We start from the raw sequence: 24350 nt of genomic DNA on the forward strand, positions 1-24350 counted from the left end.
AATGAAAACGTTTTTATTCAATATTTATGATCATATTTAGTCCTAATGAATTTAAATATTGGGTATGATGCATCTCCTTTGAAACAGGAATGTGGTAGTAACTCAGGAGGTACAGGTGTTTCACATTAGGCATGCTTGTGCTACTAAAGGCTGTATGATGACTCAGCTGTCCTATCATTTGCCTCCAGTGCTGCAGATCACCAAGACATCACCTGAGCTTTACTTGGAGCCAGGCTTTGATTTGTTGCCACACATGTGTCGACCAGATGTAAATGGTGAGACTGCATACTTATAAAGCGGAGTATGCAGATAATCCTGAATTATAATTTTTTAGCTTACCATCCAAATTCAATTTTGTAGAACAATTGGACCCCCTGCAAACATCAATGATAGTTCGAAACACTGGGCAGGTAGTTTTGGTTGTGCCATGTGGAAAAACATGGGTATAGAGAAAAGACTGGATTGAATGTCTGAATTCCAGGCCAACCATGGTTTGATCCCAATGCATCTGTCAGGAAGGCAGAACATCCTCGTAGTCAGAAGCACTGGTTCTGGAACCAGACTGCCTGAGTCTGCTTGTGTTTTTCCCTCTCAGGAAGGATCTGATGTGCAACCGCTAGAAATGAAGTTAGAAGGCACATCCAACTGTCAGAGCACTCTGGGCCTGACTTGGCTACAGAGAGCTGCTTCCTCTGAGGTTACACCTTCCCCCAGCAGCTTGTGTCCTGTGCTAGGGATAAAGTTGGGGCCATCTCAGCTCTATGCAGGATACTCTGATGAGCACAGTATGCTACAGAGCTCCTGGCCAGGTTGATTGAGGCTTTGTCAGGCCTCCATCCCAGTTTGGCTTCTTCCTCTGCCCAGTTCTTCCTCCAATATCTTCCTTTCATGGGAGTTGATGCCTAAGAAACATCTTACATCCCAAACTCTGTCTCCGCAAATTCTTCTAGACAACCCAATCTGCAATACTGCACCACAAATTTTTGGTTGTTTGAATTTGGCTAACTAACCTCTCTGTGCCTCAGTTTCCTAATCTGTAACATGGAAATATTAAAATTATATTTCCTTTAATATGAGACACCTTTGTTTGTAAGATACACTTCTGTTTCATACGGCATTAAAAAAGAAAAAACTGGTTGGTTGCGGTGGCTAACGCCTGTAATTCTAGCACTTTGGGAGGCCGAGGCAGGCAGATTTCTTGAGCCCAGGAGTTCAAGACCAGCTTGGGCCACATGGTATCTACAAAAAAATACAAAAATTAGTCAGGTGTGGTGGTGGTGCCCTATTGTAGTTCCAGCTACTTGTGAGGCTAAGGTAGGAGGATCTCTTGAGCCCAGGAGGCAGAGGTTGCAGTGAGCTGTGATCATGCCACTACACTCCAGCCTGAGTGACAGACTGAGACCCTGTAAAAGAAAAGAAAAGAAAAAAAGAAAGAAGAAACAAAGAAAGAGAGAGAGAGAAAGAGAGAGAGAGAGAAAGAAAGAAAGAAAAAGAAAGAAACTTACATGAAGGAGGCACTAATAGAAGATCTCCATCCAGAACTGACACAAGGTGTTATGATTAGGCTGTGTCTCCACCCAAATCTCATCTTGAATTGTAATCCCCATGTGTCTAGGGAGGGAAGTGAGTGGATTATGGGGGCGGTTTCCTCCATGCTGTTCTTGTGATAGTGAATTCTCACGAGATCTCGTGGTTTTATAAATGGTACTGCACTCTCACACTCACTCCCTCCAGCTGCCTTGTGAAGAACGTGCCTGCTTCTCCTTTTGCCGTGATTGTAAGTTTAAAATTGACATGGCCTCCCCAGCCATGGTGAACTGTGAGTCAATTAAACCTCTTTCTTTCATAAATTACCCAGTCTTGGGTATTTATAGCAGTGTGAGAATAGACTAATACGCAGGGTAAGGAAGAAATAAAGCTACAGAAAAAGATAAGAAAACTTTTGTATCTTAATCTTTTTTAATATGAAAAGGATTTTATAATTATTATTTTTATGATATATCATATTAATGAATATAACAGATTGCATTTTCACAAATGGCAAAAGAAGCAAAGGATAACATTTCTCTTTGATTCCCAGGAACCTCGAAATCATCTGTCTTTTGGAGGATTCAGTTTTTTATGACACTGTGATACTGTCCACGAGGATACCAACAGTGCTTAGTAGTAACAAACGTTTTGCTAAGCTGGTCTATCTGGGTCCTTGCTCAAGGTGCTCATATTCTTCTAATCTGGTTCTGAGCACCTGGTCATGTGTTTCTTAGTTATTATGCACAGGATCTGTTTAGAGGGATAGGTTTGGTGTGTTCATATGGAATGTCCACAGAAGGGTGGTAGCATAATGTCATCCTGCCATCAGATATCAAAGCAAGCTCTATTTTGCATTTATAGTCATCTGAAAGAGAAGAATACATGGAATTATTCAAATAATTGATCCAAAAAACGCAGAAAAAGAGGAAAAGGGGAACAAAGAACAGATGAAACAAACAGAAAACAAATAGCAAGATGTTAGATTTCAGCCTAACACATAAATATTCACATTAAATATAAGTAGTCTAAACACTCCAATTAAAAGGCAGAGATGGTCAGACTGCACAAAAAAGAAAAATGCAACTATATACTGCTTACAGAAAAGGTACTCATTAAATATAAAGACACAAGTGAAGTTATGAGAAAAGATACAGCATGCTAACATGAATTAAAAAGAAGCTAGAGTGGCTATATTAATATCAGACAAAGTATATTTGAAAGCAAATTAGAAGTATTACTAGAGGTAAAAAAGGTCATTTCATAAGGATAAAGTGGTAAATTAATCAGAAAGAGATAACAATTCTAAAAGCTTATGCATCTAATAATAGCTTCAAAATATATGAATTAATAAATTAATGAAATCCTGATCTATTTAAATAATTTTTATTTTAAGTGTTTATGTTCATTAGTTATAATTTGTATTCTGCCTTTGTTTTAATTGACAGACTTTTGGGGGGGTCAGTTTTTTATTTATAAGAACAATTAAGCAGAAAGTACAGAGAATTCCCACATACCCCCTCATCTTCTCCCAACTACACAAAGGGGTAAATAAGAAAATTTTTGTGTCTTAATCTTTTTTAATATGAAAAGACATTTTATAAGTATTATTATTTTATGATATAACATATTAGTGAATAGAATAGATTTTATTTTCTCAAATGGCTAATGAAGCAAAAGATAACATTTAAGTCTTTACATTCGTTTCCCCTTTTAGTCACATCTTGTTTTAATGTGGTACATTTTTTACAATTGATGAGCCATATTGGTACATTCTTATTAACTAAAACCCATAGTTTACATTGAGGCTCACTCTTTGTGTTGTACATTCTATTGGGTTTGTATATGTGTGTGTGTGATTTTTCTCCAATTGGGTTTTGACAAATGTATAATGATTAGTATATTATAGAAATGTGTAATCCACTCATACAGTATGATACAGAATAGTTTCACTGTCCTAAAATATTCCCTGTGGGTTACTGTACCCATAATTTTGTCTTTTCCCGAATGTCATATAGTCAGAATCATATAGTGCATAGATTTTAAAACTGACATCCTTCACTTAACAATATGTATTTAAGGTTCCCCCATATTTTTTTGTGGCTTGATAGCTGAACTATTTTTCTCATGGAATAATATTCCATTATATGGCTGTTCCACAGTTTGTTTATCCATTCACCTACTGAAGGACATCTTGGTTGCTTCCAAGTTTTAGCAATTATGAGTAAATTTGCCAAAAAATCTGTGTGCAGGTGTTTGTGTGGACATAAGTTTTCAACTCATTTGGGTAAATACCAAGGATCATATAGTAACAGTATGTTTCATTTTGTAAGAAACTGCCAAACCATTGTCCAAAATGGCTGTACCATCTTTCATTTCCATCAGCAATGAGTGAGAGTTCCTGTTGTTCCACATCCTTGCCAGCATTTGGTGTCATCAGTACTTTGGATTTTAGCCATTCTTACAGGTGTGTAGTGGTTTCTTATTGTTATTGTAATTCTTTTAATTTTAATAGATAATGTTAACATATTATTTGATATTTTGAGTCTTTTACATTTATTAGAATTTGTATTTTTTCAAAAGTAAATTCAAAGTGAGTTTTGAATATCATTAGTGTTTATTTTTTAATTCTTTAGATTGTTATGTCAACAGAATAAAACTATGTGAAATCTTACTGTAACAGTATAATATTTTGTTGAATGAATGTGAGAAAAACAAGTTATGAGGAATAAATGGGCCATAATGTATGAATTGTATATATTTTTTCTTATTCATCAAACATTGATGGTCCATCAACACTCAACATATGCTCAGTAATAATTAAATTTAGTCATTTAAAAATATTTTCCCATTTGTAGTCACGTATTTCTCAGTTTCATCATTGTGAGGTTATATTTGCCAAGGTAGAATGAAGAACATATTTAACAGTTTCTTAGCTTGATTTATAATGTTAAAGTATTCATACATGTGGAATGTTGGCCTCTTTTTGGACTCCTGCCTTGGGATAGTCCTTTTGATAGAGGCAGGTCACAGTTTTTGGGAGTCATGAGAGGCTATTGATATTCTCAGTAGAAACTTGCACATATACAGATACAGACAAAGTTCTGTGTACACCTCAGGGATTCACAGACTCCCTAACACTCATCGATGGACCCAAGGGATCCATTCACTGTAGATCGACAGCCCCTGCTGTACAATTCCCACGTGTTAGTGCCATTTTAATTTTCCTAATGCACAATCCTGAGATTGTCATCCTCCCATCTCTTCCTTCAAACTCCTCCAGGAGCTTCCACTTTTTTTATCCAATATTTTCTTCATCCTACCATTTGAAGTATTCAGCAATCTCAAATCAACTGACCTGAACAGACTTATCTCCCTGTGTCCCTTCATGTAGCCCAAGACTAAGCCACGACTAACTGGGCCACTTACTGTTCCCTGGATATATCTCCAGGCTTTCCAGTTTCTCTGACTTTGTGTACATAATTTTCTTCTTGAAATTTCCTTTTCTTCATCTGTGCTGACTAAAATTCTACCATTACTCACAGCTCCTTGTTGTAATCTTTTCTTCCTACCCCCACCCACCCTAAAACAATCTTTTTTTTCCTGACCTCTCAGAACACGTGTTTTTATATCCGTTCTTTTTCCTTTCCTTTCCTTTTCTTTCCTTCCTTTGTTCCTTCCTTCCTCCATTCATTATTATCGAGCTATTCAATAAACTTTGCTGAGTGTGCACAGTACTGGGCAGTCTCCTGGGACAAACTGTTACTACTCTGCAAGAGGTTCACAGATTAATGGGAGCACATTCACGCAGGACCTGAAGAAGACCTTGGCTGGAGGGCGGTAAAACGCAGGGGCTGGGTTAGACTGCCTAGGCCCTGAGGGCCCTGAGCCTGGCTCTGCCAATGCTAGCTGGGTGACCTGGGCCAAGTTACCTTACTTGCCTCTGTCTGTTTCTTTATTTATAAAATCAAGATGAGGGCACCCGCCTCACAGGGTCCATATGACGGTTAAATGAGCTTACTGTGGAGAGATTTGAGAAGAGCACTTGTCAGGTAGTAAGAACCCAATAAATACTATTGTTATTATCATTGTGAATGGAGGGAAAGTGGCAAGTTAGAGTAGATGTTCTTGCAAATATGTGTTGGAGAAAACCTCGCACTCTACCCTGCACTCTCCAATGCTCGTTGAGGAAGATTAAACAGACAAACACAGACTTTGAGCAGGTCTCCTCTTTTGAGTTGATTTGGGAGTTTGTTACGCATGTTTCAGGTGCATTTGTAATTTCTGTCCCTATAGCCAATTTATCTCTTGACCTGAAGGGTGGCTTTTAGAGGTCACCACTCCCACATGAGTTTTTTTTTGTTGTTTTGTTGTTTTGATTTTTTTTTTTTTTTTACACCACTGTGGAGCCAGTAAGTTTGCAAAAAGTTTTTAAAAATAAAAATGGCTGCTCACACATCCCCCCTAGCAAGCCAGGGCCTTCATAGGAGTGAAGTCAGAAGATGGATTGTTAGGGCAGCTAGGTCATGGAAACTATGTATAGGTTACCCAGTGAGCGGGCAGGTAAATGGCCTTTTTAAGAGATAATAAAGTATTTTATTGAAGTATGGAGGGGTTGGAAGCAGGTAACCTGCTTTCAATTAATGGGTCATACCTTTCTAAGCTGGAGAGAGTGGGCAAGTCATTCAAACTTTCTGGGCCTCAGTTTCATTATCTGCATTATGGAAATAATGCCTCTGTTCAGGATTAAATGGGAATGTACATGAAAGTGCTTGAAAGTGGAGAGAAAGAAGAAAGGAAGGAAGAGAGAGAGGGGAGGGGAGGGAAAGAAGGAAAGAAGAAAGGAAGGGAGAGAAGGGAGGGGAGGGAAAGAAGGAAAGAAGGAAGGAAGGAAAGAAGGGAGGGAGGAAGGAAGGAAGGAAAGAAGGAAGGAAGGAGGAAAGGGAGGGTGAAGCTCCAAAGAAATAGCCGGAGATCTATGCTGTACATTTTAACTTTATTATTATTATTATTTTGAGAGACAGGTATTGCTCTGTCACCCAGGCTGGAGTGCAGTGGTGCAATCTCAGCTCACTGCAATCTCTGCCTCCCAGGCTCAAGTGATCGTCCCACCCCAGTCTCCTGAGTAGCTGGGACTACAGGCACATGCCACCATACGTGGATAATTATTGTATTTTTGTATTTTTTTTTTTTTTTTTGTAGAGAGGGGTTTTTACCATGTTGCCCAGGCTGGTCTCGAACTCCTGAGCTCAAGCGATCCACCCACTCGGCCTCCCAAACTGCTGGGATTACAGGTGCGAGCCACCATGTCCAGGCTTTTAAACTTATTATTAAGAACAAGAGTGTACTTGGAGAGTGTTTTGTTATAGTATTGACTTCATGAGTTTTAACCACCAACTTTTTGAGCTAAGTGCAGTTAGGGCTTTGACTATGTTGAGCTGATGGCTTTCTTACATTATTACATGAATGTCGTACTAGTCCATTGTACACTTTCACCTTTAGAATAGTTGAATTGTATTTTCAGTACCTAACTATGAGTTATTGTGACCCAGAACACTTAGAGAAGTTGACTAACATTCGGAAAATTTATGAGTAATAGTGAGAAATTTATGAATGAGAACATGGCAGATTTCCATACATCACTTTTATTGAAAGTGGAGTCATTCTTTATTATGAAAATAATGTATAGGGCAATGTTCCATTTGAGAAAAAAAATGAAAAGTAATGGTATTTGTCAAAATGATGAATATGCTTTAGCTTCAGTGAAAAAGAGCAAATTTCACAGAAAATATAAACCCTACATCAGTTTATTTATTGTCATAACTGTTTCAGGTTCTTTCGGTTAAACAGCAAGAGGTTTGGCTGAATTAGGTATCCCTCTCACCAGCTATTTTCTGTCTTCCTAGATCCATTTTCGGCCATTCTCTCTGCTGCTTGGAGCCTCGGGAGGCTTTGGCAGGAGATCAGAAGGCAGAATGAGGCTGGGTCAGGGTATTTCTCTACCCTTTCCAGGTGACACCAAGGTTCTGGCACCAGCAGGGCCCCTGCACACCACAGCTCCTTTTGGCTCCAGGCTGCACGGGGCTGTGGGAGGGAAAGACTTCCTACTGTTGCTTCTTCCGATGCCCCAATTTTCCTTCTTGCTTTTCTTCACTCTGCCCTCATCTGTGTACATTTAATAGATTTTTGTCAAAATTCCACCTGGGGAAGATTTGTTTTCTACTGAGATCTAGCCAGATAGTATTTTCCAGTAATTACAGTTGTTGAAACTCTTCTGGGGCATGGTTACCACAATAAACCAGATCTAAAGCTACCAGATATGCATGCTGCTTTTTACAGATGGTTTTCAGCTGTCCCTTCCTTCCTTCCTTCCTTCCTTCCTTCCTTCCTTCCTTCCCTCCTTCCTTTCTCCCTCCCTCCCTTCCTGCCTCCCTCCCTTCCTCTCTCCCTTTCTTTCCTTCCTTCCATCTTTCCTTCCTTCCTTCCTTCTTTCCTTCCTCTCTCCCTTTCCTTCCTTCCTTCTTTCCTCCCTTCCTTCCTTCCTTCCTTGCTTGCTTGCTTTCTTTCTTTCCTTCTCTCTTTTTTGAGACAGGATCTCACTCTGTTGCCCAGGCTGGAATGCAGTGGTGCAATCATGGCTCACTACAACCTCGACCTTCTGGGCTCAAGCAATCCTCCTGTCTCAGCCTCTGAGTACCTGGGACTGCAGGTGCATGTCATCACACCCATATATATATATTGCACAAATATTGCACTAAAAAGGAAATAGTGATGGCATATAAGCACATGAAAAGATGTTCAACACTATTAGTCATTAAGGAAATACAAATTAAAACCACAATCAGATATCACTACACACCTATTAGAACAACTAAAATTAAAAATAGCATTAACAGAAAAGGTCACACATTATAATTCCATTTACATGAAATGTCCAGAATAGGCAAATCTATAGAGACAGAAAGTCTACTGGTGGTTGCTAGGGGATGAGAGGAGGGACAGGGAATGGGGGATGACTGCCTATGGATACGTTTTTGTGTGTGTGTGTGTGGGATGATTACAATATTCTGGAATTAGATAGTAGTCATAGCTGCACAGCTTTGTGCGTATACTAAAAACATCTGAATTACACACTTTAAAAGGGTCAATTTTGTGGTGTGTGAATTTTATCACAAAAGGGTCAATTTTATGATGTATGAATTTTATCACAATTTTTTAAAGTAGTGATAATGTAGCCAGGCGCGGTGGCTCATGCCTGTAATCCCAGCACTTTGGGGGGCCTAGGCAGGTGGATCACGAGGTCAGGAGATTGAGACCATCCTGGCTAACACGGTGAAACCCCGTCTCTACTAAAAATACAAAAAAAAATTAGCTGAGCATGGTGGCACATGCCTGTAGCCCCAGCTACTCGAGAGGCTGAGGCAGGAGAACCACTTGAACTCGGGAGGCAGAGGTTGCAGTGAGCCAAGATTGCGCCACTGACTCCAGCCTGGGTGACAGAACAAGACACCACATTAAAAAAAAAAGGTAGTGATAATATTAAGTGCTGCTAAGAATGCAGAGAAACAATATTTCCGTACATTGCTGGTATAGCTACTCTGGAAAATAATTTGGCAATTTCTTATGAAACAAAGCATGCACTTACCATATAACCTGGCAGTTGCAATCTTAGGAATTTATCCCAGAGAAATGAAAACTTACACAAAAATCTGTACACCAATGTTCATAGCCATTTTATTTATAAATAGCAAAATATTGCAAACAACCCAAATGTCCTTGAATGGCTGAATGGTTGAATGAACTGCCAAATCCATGCAACAGTAAGCTACTTACTAATGCAAAAAACATGAACTTTTTTTTTTTTTTTTTTTTTTTTTTTTTTGGAGACGGGGTCTTGTTCTATCACCCAGGCTGGAGTGCAGTGGCACAAGCTCAGCTCACCGCAACCTTTGACTCCTGGGTTCAAGTGATTCTTCTGCATCAGCCTCACAAGTAGCTGGGACCACAGGTGCAAGCCACCACACCTGGCTAATTTCTTGTATTTTTAGTAGAGATGGGGTTTCCTCTTGTTGCCTAGGCTGGTCTTGAACTCCTGGCCTCAAGTGATCTGCCCGCCTCAGCCTCCCAAAATGCTGGAATTACAGGCATGAGCCACCACGCCTAGCCAAAAAGCATGAACTATTGATACATGCAACAATCTAGACGGGCTTCAAGGGCAACATGCTCAGTGGAAAATGTCACTCTCAAAAAATTATGTACAGTAATGATTCTACTTATAAAGCATTCTCGAAATGACAAAAGGATAGAAATGGAGACAGGTTAGTGGTTGCCAGTACACAGAGAAGTGGGTGAAGAGGTGGAAGAATGTGAAGGCCAGGTGCAAATATGAAGAAATAGGTAATGGAATCATTCTGTTTCTTGATTGTGGTGGTGGTTACATGAATCTATATATTGGAATAAAATTGCATAGAACTATTCACACATCTGTAATAGTGAATGAATGTTTTTTTAAATGGTGAAAAATTGAATAGCTGTATCTTATTTAACAGTAATTTGCCAATATCAATTTCCTAGTTTTGATATTGTAGTTATATAAGATGTCACCATTGCGAGGAAGGGAACACAGGACTCTGAGCTATTTGTGCAAATTCGTGTGCGTCTATAATTATTCCAAAATAAATAGTTAGGGTCAGACATGGTGACTCATGCATGTAATCTCAGCACTTTGGGAGGCCAAGGTGGGAGGACTGCTTGAGGCCGGGAGTTCAAGACCAGTTTGGGCATTATAGTAAGACCCTGTTTCTTAAAAAAAAAAAATTAAAAAAATTAAAAATTAGCCTAGCATGATGGCCTACACTGGTAGTCCTAGCTACTTGGGAGGTTGTGGCAGGGAGCTGGGAGGATTGCTTGAGCCCAGGAGTTCAAGGTTACAGTGAGCTATAATTTGCACTACTGCACTCCAGCCTCAGTGACACAGTGAGACCTTGTCTAAAAAAAAAAAAAAAAAAAAAAAAAAAAAAAAAAAAAAAAAAAAAAAAGAGTTTTAAAAACTCCACACAATTACAAGGTTATATTCCCAGGAATACTTTGAGTTTATAAAATCCCTATAGAAACACACATATGCAAAATTAGTTTAAAATAAATGATTAATATAGTATTTCAAACCAGAGAGGGAAATAAGTACTATTATTTTTTCAGTAAATGGCATTAGAACAACTGGCTAATCTATAGAAAAATAAAATAAAACTGTGTTTTTTTCATTTCCTTCACCAAAATAAATTGTAGAATGTAAATTTCAGAATTGGTATTCAGTAAATATCTGTTAAGTTGGATCAGTGATTTAAATATATAAAAGACATAGAGTTTATTTGTTGTTGTTGAGAATTGTGGCTAATACAGAAATCTGAAGACAATAGGTGTTAACGACTCCCTTTTGGAAGCCTCTAGCTCTAGGGGCAGCCACCTTCCCAATGGCCACTTGAGAGGCACCAAGGGCAGAAACAACACTATCAACAACAACATATCCCCGTGCCTGTGCAGGATAACCAGGAGAGAGTGGTGCTTTTGAGGGAAGTCCAGGGTTCTTGGAAAGAAGCTACTCCCCTCATAGAGATGTTTAGAGGTTTCAATAAGATAGTGCGTATAAAGGGCGTAACAATCTGCCCGGTGCACAGTAAGTGCTCCGTGATGGTTAGTTCTTGGAGTGCTTTGTCTGCCCAGGGAGTTTAACCAGGAAAGACACCATCAGATTTATATGTGTGATTGAGAGAGCATTAATAACATGAACAAAGAAATGAGTGGACAAACTTTTGTAGGAAAACAAAACTCTGTGAGAATGCCGAAGATCATTTCAGGACTAGGTAGGTCTTGAAGGTGAGATCTTTCTAATCAGAAGGAATAGTAAGAGCAAAAACGTGGGAGTTGTGAAAGGGCTGTGGGCATTTTCAGGGAATGATAGCCCATTCCCGCTGCCATATTTCAGTCCAGGTCCCCTCTCAAACCAAGTGGCTGCAGTGGTCTCCTAAGGTGTGTTGTTGCCTGAAGCATTGCATCTCTGCAGTTCTTTCAAGACATGGTGAGCACAGAATCTCTTGCAATAGATGATATTCATCATTTCATTCCCCAGCATAAAACTTTTTGTGGCTCTTCACAGCTTATGGATGGATAATGTAAAAATTAGGATTACGATCAGCTACAAATGACAGGAAGACACCATAACAATGGCTTAAGCAAGACAGAAGTTTATTTCTCTCAGATAAAGTTCCAGAGGGAATCAGTCCAGGTCCTGTATGGTAAACCACGGTGTCAGGGAGTCAGGGTCCTTCTAGGTTGTGCTTGGCTTCCATCTTGAACTCACCTCATGGCCCAAATGTCTGCTCCAGTTGTAGCCACTATGGCCATCCTCCAATCATCAGAAAGGAGAAAAGATAAAGAAAAGTGAATCCCTTCCGTTAGGGTCATTCTGCAGAAGTTGCACAGACTGCTTCCATTTATGTCTGCTAGCCAGACCTTAGACACATGACCCCATCTAACTGCAAAGGAGGCAGGGATTAATCTTTATTCCAAATGGAGATGCACCCAGTGAAAGGTAAGGGGGTTATAAGTAAAGCAAGAAGGAACAAACAGACATTGGGAGACAACACAATATCTTCGCCACAGGTGCCCATTTCTTCAAGGCCCTTTGAAATGTGACCTCATCTCCCACCTAGACTATTTCTACAGCCACCGAACTAGTCTAACTGCCTCTACTTTTTAATTCTCCTTAGTCACTATCATAGCCATCAATTCAAAATACATACTGAATTGAATTACTCTCCTGTCCCACACTCTTCATTGGCTCCCTATTACTTACAGATGAAGTCCAAACCATTTGGCTTAATGGAGCATTAAGAGTCTCCATAGTACCATTTCAGCTTGATCTTCTTCCTTCCTTCTCTTCTTTCCTCCTCTCCTCTACTAGCTGTTCTCTGAACACACCATGAGCTTTCAGTTCTCCATGACCCGTTTCATGAAAGAAAGACCCTTCCCCAGGAAGATCACCCTAAAGGGCCATCACCAACTTCTGAAATGCTGCACAGACTTCTAAGCCTACCCCAAATATCATTTCTTTTATAAATTCCTTTTTCATCACATTAAAAGTAATCCACCCCTTCACTGAATAGTCAGTTTATGCTGCCTTCCATTGTAATAAATTATACATTTTTCATATTCATTACCACAATTACATTGTAATTTACATAGTATTCACTACATCTTCTTCACATTTGTAGTTCTGGGAGCACCTAGTCACTGAATTTTTACCTAACAGCTGCATAATACATATTTATTAAATTGAATTTGTATATATGCCTTGAATTTATAGAAGGAAAGGAAAAAACCTCAAGTCAGCTCTTTTTGGGTAAAGCACTCATTTAAACTGGATTAAATGCTTTATCAAAAATCTAGTATTATTTATTACACAATTCTCCCTAAGTCCCATTTGGAATTGTTTTGACTGATTCGTGTTAATAATACAAAGCTTAATATGGATTTGCATCAGGAAGAACAATTTGTAAGAGCTGACTATTTTCAGCTCTAACAAGGAAGTGACAGTTTTTCAATTTTGTAGCAGAAGTGTTAAAACTTATCTCAGTCAAACACTTGCTGGGTCATTTGGTATGTCACTCATGTTATTTAACTTTCTATTTTAACCTCTCAGGCCTATATGGAAATAACAAAAAAAAATTATAGTTTTAATTGCTGCTAATTTTCTGGCAGAAGATAGAAATAAAAACAGTTTCAATGCTGAATAGTTAATCTGTTTTATGACCACATGCCTTTTCCGTGTTAATTTTTGTCCATGTTGGCTAATTTTACTAGCTGTTTATTGAGTTCAGACAGGAAAAATAAGGCTATAATATTTGAAACAAAGAAAAAGCTCTCAATTAACATTAATAAATTGCCTAAAAACGAACCTCACATTGGCCTTATATAGACACCTCTTCCTGAAAAATAGGACTTCATGCTAGCTCTTTTGTAAGTTTAAGCTATTTGTTCCCGGGTCTGTTCCTCTTCTGTGCACTCTCTGACCTCTTCTTGTGCCCACAGTTCTTTTTACTGAGCTGATTATAATGATCTCATGCACTTTGTATTAACCTCAATTTTATGGGAAAAATTGGAACACCAATCAGAGCTCAGGATCACACATCACTCCAGCTGAATCCTAAGCCAGAAGAAAGTTTAGTGAAATATATGGGTGGAAATGAAAATAAACTATCAAGCCAATATTTTTTGTTCTAGCTGGGATGGACTTCGGGAGATTTTAAGAGCAATGGCCCCTATTAAATCAAGTGGAGGTGCCAGAGTTGCCAGGCAGAGTGGAGGAAGGGATTGAAAGGCCCACCAAAGTGTACACGCTAAACAGGGTCTACTATGTGAAACTGGAAACTTATCAGCTAAATAATGATTCTTGAAAGAGTATAGAGGACTCTATGCATCAAGGCAATAAGGAAATTGCTAGTAGAGGACACCAGTGTCATTGAGGTGAGTGGTGGCTCTCCTCTGTAGACCAGAGTTGATGATAAGAGATGCTGTGTCAGAACTAGGGTCCCTAGTAGTCATGTGGATGATAGGATTCCAGAGGCCACACAGTAGCATGTTACCACCAACAGTGAACCAGCAAAACCACCCTCAGATTTCTGACTGCCAGAAACTCTGTGGGATAATTAAAAGTCCTAGCCAGAGCAATTAGGCAAGAGAAAGAAATAAAAGGCATCCAAATCAGAAAAAAATTGTCTCTGTTTGCAGGCAACATAATCTTATACACCAAAAATCCTAAAGACACCACCAAGAAAAAGCTGTTGAACTAAAGAAAGTTTCAGTAAATTGCAGGATACAAAATCAATATACAAAAATTAGTAGTGTTTCTACACATTAACAATGAGCCATCTGAAAAAGAAATTAAAAAGACAATCCCATCTACAGTAGCATCAAAAAATAAAATAGTAGTAAATTTAGCCAAGGAGGTGAAAGATCTGTACACTGAAAACTATGAAACAGTGATGAAAAAAATTGAAGGAGACACAAATAAATGGAAAGATATCTCACGTTCCTGGATTAGAAGAATTAATATAGTTAAAATGTCCATACTACCCAGAGTGAATTACAGATTCAGTGAAATTCCTATCAAAATTCCAATGATATTTTTGAGAGAAATAGCAAAAAACAGTCCTAAAATTCATATGGAACCATGAAAGACTCCAAATATCCAAAGCAATCCTGATCAAAAAGAACAAAGCTGGAGGCATCATACTACCTGACTTCAAGATATACTACAAAGCTATAATAATCTAAACATCATGGTACTGGCATAAAAACAGACACTTAGACCAATGGAACAGAATGGAAAGCCCAGAAATAGATTCACACATTTACTCTCAATTGATTTTGGACAAAGATGCCAAGAAAACACAATGAAAAGTGAACTGTCTCTTCAGTAAATGGTGTTGGGAAATATGGATACCTACATGCACAAGAATTAAATTAGACCCTTATCTCACACCATATACAAAACATCAATTCAAAGTGGACTAAGGACTTAAACATATGGCCTGAAACTGTAAAACTACTAGAAGATACCAGAAGACAAAAGCTCCATGACATTGGTCTGGGCAATGATCTTTTGGCTATAAAAGCAGGGGCAACAAAAGCAAAAATAGATCAATGAGATTACATCAAACCGAGAAGCTTCTGCACAGCAAAGAAAATATCAACAGTGTGGAGAGACAACCTACAGAATGGAAGAAAATATTTGCACACCATACATTTGGTAAGGGGTTAATTTGCAAAATATACAAGGAACTCAAACAATAGATGCTAAGAAACACCTCAAACAACTCAATACTAAGAAAACAAATAATCCAATTTAAAAATAGATAAAGGACCTGAACAGTCATTTCTCATAAAAAAGTCATACACATGGCCAATAGATATATTTTTTAAAAACTCAATATCACTAATCATCATCACATTGAAATCCTAATAAGATATCACCTCACATTTCTTAGAATGGCTGTTATCAAAAAGATGAAAGATAGGGCAACACCCTTTGGGTCCCCTCCCTTTGTATGGGAGCTCTGTTTTCACTCTATTAAACCTTGCAACTGCACACTCTTCTGGTCCGTGTTTGTTATGGCCCGAGCTGAGCTTTTGCTCACCATCCACCACTGCTGTTTGCCACTGTTGCAGACCCACCACTGACTTCCACCCCTCCGGATCTGGCAGGGTGTCCACTGTGCTTATGATCCAGCAAGACGCCCATTGCCGCTCCCAATCTGGCTAAAAGCTTGCCATTGTTCCTGCATGGCTAAGTGCCCGGTTCATTCTAATTGAACTGAACAGTAGTTGCTGGGTTCTACGGTTCTCTTCCATAACCCATGGCTTCTAATAGAGCTATAACACTCACCACATGGCCCAAGATTCCGTTCCCTGGAATCTGTGAGGCCAAGAACCCCAGGTCAGAGAACAAGAGGATTACTGCCATCTTGGAGGCAGCCTGCCACCATCTTGGGAGCTCTAAGAACAAGAACCTCCAGTAACTTTTTGGTGACCACGAAGGGACCTCCAAAGAGATGGGAAACTTTTCCCCCAAGGCAAAAATGCCCCTAAGATGTATTCTGGAGAATTGGGACCAATTTGACCCGCAGACACTAAGAAAGAAATGACTTATATTCTTCTGCAGTACCGCCTGGCCAAGATATCCTCTTCAAGGGGGAGAAATCTTGCCTCCTGAGGAAAGTATAAATTATAATGCCATCTTACAGCTAGACCTCTTTTGTAGAAAAGAAGGCAAATGGAGTGAAGTGCCATATGTACAAACTTTCTTTTCATTAAGAGACAACTCACAATTATGTAAAAAGTGTGATTTATGCCCTACAGGAAACCCTCAGAGTCTACCTCCCTACCCCGGCGTCCTCCTGACTCCTTTCCCAACAAATAAATGGTCCAAAAGAAGATAGACGAAGGGGTAAACAATGAACCAAAAAGTGCCAATATTCCCCAATTATGCCCCCTCCAAGCGATGGGAGGAAGAGAATTCAGCCCAGCCAGAGTGCATGTACTTTTTCTCTCTCAGATTTGAAGCAAATTAAAATAGACCTAGGTAAATTATCAGATAACCCTGATGGCTATATTGATGTTTTGCAAGGGTATGACAATCCTTTGATCTGACATGGAGAGATATAATGTTACTGCTGGATCAGACACTAACCCCAAATGAGAGAAGTGCCACCATAACTGCAGCCCAAGAGTTTGGTGATCTCTGGTATCTCAGTCAGGTCAATGATAGGATGACAACAGAGGAAAGAACAATTCCCCACAGGCCAGCAGGCAGTTCTCAGTGTAGACCCCGAGTGGGACACAGAATCAGAACATGGAGATTGGTGCCGCAGACATTTGCTAACTTGCGTGCTAGAAGGACTAAGGGAAACTAGGAAAAAGCCTATGAATTATTCAATGATGTCCACTATAACACAGAGAAAGGAAGAAAATCCTACTGCCTTTCTGGAGAGACTAAGGGAGGCATTGAGGAAGCAAACCTCCCTGTCACCTGACTATTGAAGGCCAACTTATCTTAAAGGATAAGTTTATCACTCAGTCAGCTGCAGACATTAGAAAAAAACTTCAAAAGTCTGCCTTAGGCCCAGAGCAAAACTTAGAAACCCTATTGAACTTGGCAACCTTGGCTTTTTATAATAGAGATCAGGAGGAGCAGGCAGAACGGGACAAATGGGATAAAAAAAAAAAGAACACCGCTTTAGTCATGGCCCTCAGGCAAGCAGACTTTGGAGGCTCTAGAAAAGGGAAAAGCTGGGCAAATCAAATGCCTAATAGGGCTTGCTTCCAGTGTGGTCTACAAGGATGCTTTAAAAAAGATTGTCCAAATAAAAATAAGCCACCCCCTCTTCCATGCCCCTTATGTCAAGGGAATCACTGGAAGGCCCACTGCCCCAGGGGACGAAGGTCCTCTGAGTCAGAAGCCACTAACCAGATGATCCAGCAGCATGACTAAGGGTGCCTGGGGCAAGTGCCAGCCCATGCCATCACCGTCATACATCCCTGGGTATGCTTGACCATTGAGGCCCAGGAGGTTAACTGCCTCTTGGACACTGGCATGGATTTCTCAGTCTTATTCTCCTGTCCCAGACAACTATCCTCCAGATCTGTCACTATCCGAGGGGTCCTAGGACAGCCAGTCACTAGATACTTCTCCCAGCCACTAAGTTGTGACTGGGGAACTTTACTCTTCTCACATGCTTTTCTAATTATGCCTGAAAGCCCCACTCCCTACATTCTAGCAAAAGCAGGGGCCAGTATACACCTGAACATAGGAGAATGAACACCCATTTGTTGTCCCCTGCTTGAGGAAGGAATTAATCCTGAAGTCTGGGCAACAGAAGGACAATATGGATGAGCAAAGAATGCTGGTCCTCCTCAAGTTAAACTAAAGGATTCCGCCTCCTTTCCCTACCAAAGGCAGTACCCCCTTAGACCCGAGGCCCAGCAAGGACTCCAAAAGATTGTTAAGGACCTAAAAGCCTAGTAAAACCATGCAATAGCCCCTGCAATACTCCAATTTTAGGAGTACAGAAACCCAACGGACAGTGGAGGTTAGTGCAAGATCTCAGGATTATCAATGAGGCCGTTGTCCCTCTATAGCCAGCTATACTTAACCCTTATATTCTGCTCTCCCAAATACCAGAGGAAACAGGGTGGTTTACAGTCCTGGACCTTAAGGATGCATTTTTCTGCATCACTGTGCATCCTGACTCTCAATTCTTGCTTGCCTTTGAAGATCCTTTGAACTCAATATCTCAACTCACCTGGAGTGTTTTACCCCAAGGGTTCAGGGATAGCCCCCATCTATTTGGCCAGGCATTAGCCCCCATCTATTTGGCCAGGCATTAGCCCAAGACTTGAGCCAGTTCTCACACCTGGACACTCTTGTCCTTCGGTACGTGGATGATTTACTTTTAGCCGCCCGTTCAGAAACCTTGTGCCATCAAGCCACCCAAGCACTCTTAAATTTCCTTGCCACCTGTGGCTATAAGTTTTCCAAACTAAAGGCTCAGCTCTGCTCACAGCAGGTTAAATACTTAGGGCTAAAACTATCCAAAGGCGCCAGGGCCCTCAGTGAGGAATGTATCCAGTCTATATTGGCTTATCCTCATCCTAAAACCCAAAAGCAACTAAGAGTGCTCCTTGGCATAACAGGCTTCTGCCAAATATGGATTCCCAGGTACAGCGAAATAGCCAGGCCATTACATACACTAATTAAGAAAACTCAGAAAGCCAATACCCATTTAGTAAGATGGACACCTGAAGGAGAAACGGCTTTTCAGGTCCTAAAGAAGGCCCTAAACCAAGCCTCAGTGTTAAGCTTGCCAACAGGGCAAGACTTTTTCTTTATATGTCACAGAAAAAACAGGAATAGCTCTAGGAGTCCTTACACAGGTCCGAGGGACCAGCTTGCAACCCCTGGCATACCTGAGTAAGGAAATGATGTAGTGGCAAAGGGCTGGCCTCATTGTTTACAGGTAGTGGCGGCAGTAGCGGTCTTAGTATCTGAAGCAGTTAAAATAATACAGGGAAGAGATCTTACTGTGTGGACATCTCATGATGTAAAACGACATACTCACTGCTAAAGGAGACTTGTGGCTGTCAGACAACAATTTGCTTAAATATCAGGCTCTATTACTTGAAGGGCTAGTGCTGTGACTGCACACTTGTGCAACTCTTAACCCAGTCACATTTCTTCCAGACAATGAAGAAAAGATAGAACATAACGGTTGACAGGTGATTGCTCAAAGCTATGCCACTCGAGGGGACCGTCTAGAGGTTCCTTGACTGATCCTGCCCTCAACTTGTATACGGATGGAAGTTCCTTTGTAGAAAAAGGACTTTGAAAACTGGGGTATGCAGTGGTCAGTGATAATGGAATACTTGAAAGTAATCCCCACTCCAGGAACTAGCGCTCAGCTGCCAGAACTAATAGCCCTTATTCGGGCACTAGAATTAGGAGAAGGAAAAAGGGTAAATATATATATACAGACTCTAAGTATGCTTACCTAGTCCTCTATGCCCATGCAGCAATATGGAGAGAAAAGGAATTCCTAACTTCCGAGGGAACACCTATCAAACATCAGGAAGCCATTAGGAGATTATTATTGGCTCTACAGAAACCTAAAGAGGTGGCAGTCTTACACTGCTGGGGTCATCAGAAAGGAAAGGAAAGGGAAATAGAAGGGAACCACCAAGTGGATATTGAAGCCGAAAAAGCCACAATGCAGGATCCTCCATTAGAACTGCTTATAGAAAGACCCCTAGTATGGGGTAATCCCCTCTGGGAAACCAAGCCCCAGTACGCAACAGGAGAAATAGAATGGGGAACCCCATGAGGACATAGTTTTCTCCCCTCAGGTTGGCTAGCCACAAAAGAAGGAAAAATACTTTTGCCCTCAGCTAACCAATGGAAATTACTTAAAACCCTTCACCAAACCTTCCACTTAGGCATTGATAGCACCCATCAGATGGCCAAATTATTATTTACTGGACCAGGCCTTTTCAAAACTATCAAGCAGATAGTCAGGGCCTGAGAAGTGTGCCAAAGAAATAATCCCTTGCACTGCAGGCCATACATTTCTATCCCTGTGTCTTTAACCGCCTTGTTAAGTTTGTCTCTTCCAGAATCGAAGATGTAAAACTACAAATCATTCTTCAAATGGAGCCCTAGATGCAGTCCATGACTAAGATCTACCACGGACCCCTGGACTGGCCTGCTAGCCCATGGTCCGATGTTAATGACATCGAAGGCATCCCTCCTGAGGAAATCTCAACTGCACGACTCCTACTACGCCGCAATTCAGCAGGAAGCAGTTAAGAGCGGTCGTTGGCCAATCTCCCTAATAGCACTTGGGTTTTCCTGTTGAGAAGGGGGACTGAGAGACAGGACTAGCTGGATTTCCTAGGCTGACTAAATCCCTAAGCCTAGCTGGGAAGGTGACCACATCCATCTTTAAACACAGGGCTTGCAACTTAGCTCATACCCGACCAATCAGGTAGTAAAGAGAGCTCACGAAAATGCTAATTAGGGTAAAACAGGAGGTAAAGAAATAGCCAATCATCTATCACCTGAGAGCACAAGGGGAGGGACAATGATTGGGATATAAACCCAGGCATTCGAGCAGGGAGCAGCAACCCCTTTTGGGTCCCCTCCCTTTGTATGAGAGCTCTGTTTTCACTCTACTAAATCTTGCAACTGCAAAAAAAAAAAAAGATGAAAGATAAGTGTTGGTGAGGATATGGAAAAAAGGGAACCCTTTTACATTGTTTGTGGGAATGTAAATTAGTACAGCCATTATGAAAAACAGTACACAGGTTTCTCAAAAAATTAAAAATAGAGCTACCATATGATCCAGCAATCTCGCTACTGGGAATATACCCAAAGGCAATGAAATCAGTATGTGGAAGAGCTAATCTGCACTCCCATGTTGATTGCAGCACTAATAACAATAACCAAGATATGCAATCAAGCTAAGTGTCCACCAACAGATGAATAGATAAAGAAAATGTGGTGTATGCATATGCACAGTGGAATACTATTCTGCCATAAAAAAGAATAAAATCCTGTCATTTGGGACAACATGGAAAAACCCAGAGGATTATGTTAGGTGAAATAAGCCAGGGACAGAAAGACAAATACTAAAAAAGACAATACTAAAAAAGTATGAGATCTAAAAAAGTTGATCTCATAGAAGTTGAATAATGGTTTCCAGAGGCCGGGAGGGTAGTGAGGAAGACTGGGGATGGGGAATGTTGGTCAATAGGTATAATGTTACAGCTAGATACGAGGAATAAGTTCTGGTGTTCTATTGCACAACAGAGTGACTATAGTTAACAATAATGTATTGGATATTTCAAAATAGCTAGAAGAGAGGATTGTGAATGTTCTCACAACAAAAAAAGATAGATATGTAAGGTGATGGATATGCTACTTACCCTGATTTGAACATTTCACAACGTATGCATGTATCAAAACATCTTATTGTACTCCATAAATAATACGTATAATTATGTGTCAATTGAAAATGAAATAAAACTTTAAAAAGGAAAATATGGTATGTATACACCTGCACACACACATATACACACAGACACACAAACTGGAATATTATTCAGCCTTGAAAAAGAAAGAAATTTGCCACAACATGGATCAACCTGGAAGACATTATGTTAAGTGAAATAAGCCAGAAAGAAAGAAACACAAATATCACACGAAACACTTGTATGTGGAATTTTTAAAAGTTGAACTCACAGAAGCAGAGAGTAGAATGGTGATTATCAGGAACTAGCATGGAGAGGGCTGAGGATTGAGGAGATGTTGGGCAAAGAATATAAAATTTCAGCCAGTCAGGAGAACAAGTTCAAGATATCTATTGTACAATAAGATAACTATAGTTAATAACAATGTATGATATATTTGAAAATTGCTAACAGAGTAGATGTTAAGTGTTTTCCCCGCAAATAAATGGTATGCGAGGCAATGCATTTATTAATTAGCTTGATTTAGCCATTTTACAACCCATTCATATTCCAAAACATCACATTGTACACCATAAATATATGTAATTTTAATTTGCCAATTTAAAAACAAAAAAGAAGAAAGCTCATTTTGATCACCCCCAAAGGATGCCTTATGCCCCAATAAGTCCCCAGCCACAGAGGCAATCATTGTTCTGATTTAGTTCACCAATAATTAGTTTTGCCTAATCTAAAAATTCATATAAATTGAATAGCTCATTTAAAAAAAAAAGAATAAAATGTTCTAAGGGATAAGATAGATGTGTAGCCATCAAGGATATTGCTCAATATATATAAAATCAAAAGAAAAACCAAGAGTAGATGAGCGGAAGAATGTGGTCAGCTACTCCAATAGAAAGTCAGGATTCCTTGCCCAGTTTCCAAACCTCAGGTAGTTTTCAAACCCACTATAGAATATGCCCCTTGACTGAAAGAGAGGCCAGGTCCATATGAAGAAGGACACTGCAACACCAGGACAAGTGTGTACAGTAGTGATTCCTCTAGCTATTCCCGAAAAGGTCTTTGGCTATACACTAGGGCATCATGCTCTGGAAATGGGAATACATAGCTATTATGAGGACTGTTAGATATAGGGTCTGAATTGATGCAGATACCTAGAGAACAAAAGCATCTTCACAGACTTCTTGGTAGAGCAGAAGTATATGAGGGTCAAGTAATTAATGGAGTCCTAGCTGGACGCATGTGTCCTCTGGTCTACAGATTGACACAGAGACCATTTTCCCAGTCTCTGAATGTATAATTGGAACAGACATATTAGGATTTTACAGAACCTTCATATTAGTTCATTGACTTATAGAGTAAGAGCTATGGAATGGCAAGTAGAAGCCCCTGAAACTACATTCTCACCCCACCGCCAAGACTATAAATCAAAAGCAACATTGCATCCCAGGAGTGACATGGCAGAGTTTAGCATCACCCTCAGAAATTTAAAGGATATAGGGGTGCTGGATTTCATTATAACCCGATATAATTCACCATTCTGCCCCCTAGAAAGTCAGGTGAATCAGAGCATATGACCTTGAACTACTACAAACTTCTCCAAGTAGTAACTTCAATAACATCTTCTGTATTCGATGTGACATCTTTACTATAGCAGATTAACACTGCTGCTTGTGTGGTTAGTGGCTATTGATCTGCTTCCATTTTGCTCTCTATCATTCAGAAGGACAAGAAACACACACGGGATGGCTAACAGTATACACTCATGGCCTTGTCCAAGCACTATGTCAATTCTCTAAATCTCTGCCGTGATAGTGCAAAGGGTTCTGGGCCACCTGAATGTTGCAAAGAACTTCACTTGGGGTCACTAAGTGGGTGACATCATGCTATTTGGACCTTAGGAGCAAGAAATGGCAATTATTCTGGACATCTTATTAAGACATGTAATCTAAATGGAGGAAGAAAAACACTACAAAGATTCAGCAGCCATACACTTTAATAAAGTTTTTAGGCACCATCATGTTGGAATATGCTGAGACATCCCTTCCAAGGTAAAGGACAAGTTTCTATTCGTCACACCTTCCTTTACAGGCCATTTTGGAGGCAAAATAGAGAAAACACTTGGGAATGCTCCTTCAACAAACTGTTGGAATAATCTGGAAAACTTAATTTTGACTTGGGCCAAGAACAAACAAGACTCTGAAGCAGGTTCCTGCTGTGTTCCAAGCAACCCTGAAGCTTGGGTCCAACAATATCAACTCCGTCTCACCATGGCTGATCTACCTACTGTTGCTGCTAGGTATCTAAACTTTCAGCAACAAAGATCACTACCGAGTACTTGATATGGTACTATTCCTTCTTTTTCCCCTCAGCCTTATAGAGGTATAACTGACACATAAAAATTTTACGTATCTAAGGTGTGCATGTGGAGATTTGATGTATATACACACTGTGTAATGATTATCACAATCAAGCTAATTAATACACCTATCATCTCATGTAGTTACCTTTTTGTGGTAGAAAAACGCTTAAGTAGATCTTAGCAATCTTGAAAGCAAATCTCAAGTATAAAATACAGTATCAATTATAGTCACCATGCTGTATATCAGATCCCTAGAACTTACTTTTCTTATTGGTATTGACGAACTAGTCACTTGCTGGCCTATTGTTTATATCAGCTCCATTCAACTCTGGAAAAAAAAAAACATTTTATCTTGAATGGGATTGACACATATTCCAGATACGTT

At 39.9% G+C, this 24350-nt stretch overlaps 1 long non-coding RNA gene across 1 annotated transcript; it reads right to left on the minus strand.

Moving 5' to 3' along the window:
* Positions 1-11813: 11813 nt before the first annotated feature.
* Positions 11814-21928, minus strand: LOC131382475 (uncharacterized). Its single transcript, XR_009211977.1, has 4 exons — positions 21878-21928; positions 19632-19695; positions 19051-19128; positions 11814-11929 (listed from the first exon to the last, which is right to left on the minus strand). It is a non-coding gene; the product is annotated as an uncharacterized LOC131382475 (long non-coding RNA).
* Between the last annotated feature and the right edge of the window lie 2422 nt (positions 21929-24350).

The sequence above is a fragment of the Hylobates moloch genome, unplaced genomic scaffold (assembly GCF_009828535.3).
Source record: "Hylobates moloch isolate HMO894 unplaced genomic scaffold, HMol_V3 SCAFFOLD_26, whole genome shotgun sequence".
NCBI lineage: Eukaryota > Metazoa > Chordata > Mammalia > Primates > Hylobatidae > Hylobates > Hylobates moloch.